Source organism: Ictidomys tridecemlineatus, chromosome 2 (genome assembly GCF_052094955.1).
Source record: "Ictidomys tridecemlineatus isolate mIctTri1 chromosome 2, mIctTri1.hap1, whole genome shotgun sequence".
Lineage (NCBI taxonomy): Eukaryota > Metazoa > Chordata > Mammalia > Rodentia > Sciuridae > Ictidomys > Ictidomys tridecemlineatus.
This window is the reverse complement of record NC_135478.1, coordinates 48,678,029-48,682,075: the sequence shown is the minus strand read 5'-3', so window position 1 is coordinate 48,682,075 and position 4,047 is coordinate 48,678,029. Positions and strand designations below refer to the sequence as shown.

Sequence of the window (4,047 nt, the reverse complement as noted above, 5' to 3'; positions counted from 1 at the left end):
GTTTTGTTTGATTTCCATATGAAAATTTATCCTGAAAGCATACATTTCCCTTTCTACAGAAAGCTATGTATGAGACCATCTTGGTATTCGACACGCAGCATGTCTATGACTGGGGGTGGAAATGCAAAAAATGAGGGCCTTTCAGCCCCAACCACATCTGGAGGGAAAAGCTTCCAGTGGAGCTACTAGTCATAATGGTTCTAGACAATCAGAATAAATCCTCCTGGCTTCTGGAGAGAAGAGGGACAGGTTGCAGAACTCAGCATATTTGCTGGTTTACTTAACTGCCATCTGTTTTTGTCTTATTGAGAGGAACTGAGGAGGAGCCCCTATGTCTTAATAATCCATTGCTTTCTATACTCTCCCCTTCCTCTAGAGGCTGAAAGATGACTATTCCAGGTAAGACTAGACTGGTGAGAGTTTGTCTTCTGCAGTTCTTTTTGTGTGTGTGCACACATATGCGTGCATACTATTTGTGAAATTAACATGGAAAGAAGGTGGGTTTATAAGGTGTCTCACAGGCCATATCACAGACATAAGCCTGGCCCTGGAGCAGTTTGTTAAGAGCCTGGAAGCCCCAGGCTTGTCACTGTAGTCCAGGGCTGTTTCCTCCACCAAATGAATCCCATACCTAGCTTTAGCCCCAGGATGCTACTCAACACCTCTTCCGTGAAGCCCTTTCATCTGTATCTCCACTAAGTCTGAACACTGTCCCTTGGGTTTAGTGACTGAGCCTAATAGACAAAGTGGAAAGCAAGGGGCAGTGTAGTATAAAGGAGGGAGTGGTGCTGGGGTTGTACTCAGTGGTAGAGCACTTGCCTCACATGCACCACATGAAAATAAAGATATTGTGTCCATCTACAGCTAAAAAAATATATTTTAAAAGTGGGGCGGTGGGGGGGGGGGAGTGGTGGCAGTCATGTGTGACCAGAAAGGAGTCATTTGGACTTCTGGCCTCATTCCTTAACCTGTCTGAACCTTGATTAAGTTCCTCATTTGTAAGGTGTGTGTTACTGTACTGACCTAAAAGTGTTCTGAGGGTGAATGGGAATATCTAATGTGTGGCACATAATAAAGCCTAAATATTCATAGGTATCTGTGGGAGGCTAACTAGCACGTGACTGGGTCCACCTCCCCTGCTGAGTGGTGTGGCATCCAGCGGCCATGCTGCTGCTGGATAGCCCCTGTCTTCTGTGGGTTCTAGCGACTGTGTCTTGTGCATGGGTGTGCCTTCCTGCATCCCCATGGGTGGAGCTATGCTCACCTGTTCCTTTGTAATATTACCACTTGCCCTGTTTGGGATAAAATGTTCCATAGAAACACCCTTTGTGTGTCCCCTTCTCTTACTCTGCCCTTGGGTGTGGCCTGCCTAGATGTCAGTCATCCTGCTGACAGCAGACATCATGAAGCTAGACTCAGCCCCTTGAAACCTGAGCCCTTGACGCATTTGAATGGCTTCTCCTCAATAAAAGGGATCAGCATGCTCTCTCTTTCTGTGGACTCTTAGGGTCAGAGGAGCCTTCACAGAACCCCCAAAGAAAAAGGTATTTCTGTCTCTTTTGTGGTTATTTCACATGGCCCAGTTAGCCCAGTTCCCCTGGAGTGACACCTGAGTATTTTAGTTGCGAGCAACCTGGCAGGTATCATTTCCTCAATTCTCATTTTTATAACATTTTTTTAAAGTTTAACTTACAGAAGGAGATACAAATCTACTGTTTAGCTCAATGATGTCACAGAATGGAAAAACTTTAATAAGTACTTAGCTGAGGAAATGATCAGCACCCCAGAACCACCCCCTACTGTGTCCCCTTCCGGTCACTGTCCCCTGAAGGGTAACTATGATAATGACTTCTAACACCATAGTTTTTCCTCTTCCTATATTATTTTTAAATTCTCCCCCAAAGGAGTTTAAGGTCAACTTATAGAATAAGTACATTACAACTGTGTACATTACAATAAGATGTTAAGAAATTAGAATAAAGGAAAGATGTTGAAGCCAGGTTAGCACACTAATGGTATTGCAAGCGGTCTTATGCACTTTATCTAAATTAGAAATTTGACTCCTTAGTCAGGGTAAAGAGGAAAACAAGTCCAGACCCAAGATAAACCCAAGCTTGGATCTGAGCATTCCTTCCCCACATTCTCATACAACTTTACCAGTAAGAAATACAAGTATCAAAGCATTATTTTTGGTAATTTCACTTTGTATAGATATAAACCCAAAGAGCTAGCCAGATCTTAATCTAATGGAGAGGAATGAAAGGACATGGGCTGGGTGAGTTTTGAGATCCCTAAAATTTTGATGAATTGTTTGTCCTTGTGATGGTTAATCTGGATTGTCAATTGATTGATTAAGAGATGCCTAACAGGGGCTGTGGTTGTGGCTCAGTGGTAGAGTGTATACCTCACATGTGAGGCACTGGGTTCGATCCTCAGCACCACATAAAAATAAAATGTAGAAAATAACAATGGTAAATAAATGTTTATTAAAAAAAAAAAAAAAAAGATGCCTAAAGCCAGGCACAGTGGTGCACACCTGTAGTCCTAGAGGCCCAGAAGGCTGAGGCAGGAGGATTGTGAGTTCAAAGTCAGCCTCAGCAATTAAGTGAGGCCCTAAGTAACTCAGCAAGACCCTGTCTCTAAATAAAATATGAAAAAGGGCTGGGTTGCCTAGCATGTGTGAGGTCCTAGGTTCGATCCTCAGCACCACATAAAAATAAATGAATAAAATGGAGGTATTGTGTCCAAGTACAACTAAAAATTTTTTTAAAAAGGTGGCTCAGTGGTTAAGTGTCCCTGGGTTCAATCCCTGGTACCAAAAAAAGAAAAGACTTCTGGGCATGTCTATGAAAATATTCCCAGATGTAACTGGCATGTATGTGGGACAACAAACTGAAGGTGGAGAATGTGGGTGACAGAGTCCATTAGAATGGAGGCTTGGATAGAACAAAAGGTAGAAGAATGAGGGAGCTTATAATAGAAAAGGTCACTTCTTTTTTTTTTTTTTTTTAGTTTTCAGTGGACACGACATCTTTTATTTTTATGTGGTGCTGAGGATCAAACCCAGCACCCCGAACATGCCAGGTGAGCGCATTACTGCTTGAGCCACATACCCAGCCTTGAAAAGGTCACTTCTTGAGCCAGGGCTTTGATGGCTGCTGGGGTCTCCTGAGGGCATCAGACTCCAGCTCCTTCATTCTTCCAAAGTGGACTCTGGTCATTGATTCTCCAGGAAGTTTCCACCCTTCACTCCTGGATTGGGGCTCTTTGAGGGTCCAGCATTTTGGAATGAGCAGCTACTGGTTCTTCTGCCTCTCCAGACTGCAGATGGCCATTGTGGGACTATCCAGCTAATGATACTGTAAGATAAGCTAATAAATCTCCTATAATCATTTGTATACATTACCATATCATGTTGGTTCTGTTCTTGTAGAAAACCCTAATATAATCCTTGTGACAATCTTCTGTCAATAGTATTCTCAGTTGAGAATTTGATGTGAATCCAGGAACAAAGGAATTGAGGTTATCCTCCCTGAGAGGTATGGCTATTGGAGGTTGCAGATGCAGGGTAGAACATCTGTCCCAGAGACAGGCAGGAGTGCCTGTAGAAAGCAGGCAGGCTAATGACCCTGGCCATAGGAAAAAGCCTCTCTACCTTTGCCAGTAATTGGCTGAGCAGATACAGGCGAACACAACTCCTCTCACAGAGGTAATTAACTGCCCCAAATTCTTACCCAATAAAACCAGGCTACAAAAGTTTTCACTTGTGATATTTAAAACTGGTTGAATGGCATATCCACCTCTCACGCTGATCAAGGAAACCTCTCAGTGACCCCACTTAAAATATACTTCTTCTTAAGTGGATAAGGTGACCTAGTCCTTAAAAATTTTAGCTGAATTGATTTAGGAAACTCTTAATTTTTCTTTAAAAAGGGTCAAGCTTAATAAAAACTGGCTTCAGGGGCTGGGGTTGTGGTTTAGTGGTAGAACAATTGCCTAGCATGTGTGAGGCCTGGGTTCAAGTCTCAGCACCACATATAAATAATA

The 4,047-nt window shown here is 42.9% G+C and overlaps 1 long non-coding RNA gene across 1 annotated transcript; it reads left to right on the top strand.

Annotated features, from left to right (window-relative positions):
- The first annotated feature begins 907 nt into the window (after positions 1–907).
- LOC144375072 (uncharacterized) lies at positions 908–3,405 on the top strand. The gene is made up of 2 exons (XR_013434468.1): positions 908–1,544; positions 3,013–3,405. It is a non-coding gene; the product is annotated as an uncharacterized LOC144375072 (long non-coding RNA).
- The last annotated feature ends 642 nt before the right edge of the window (positions 3,406–4,047 follow it).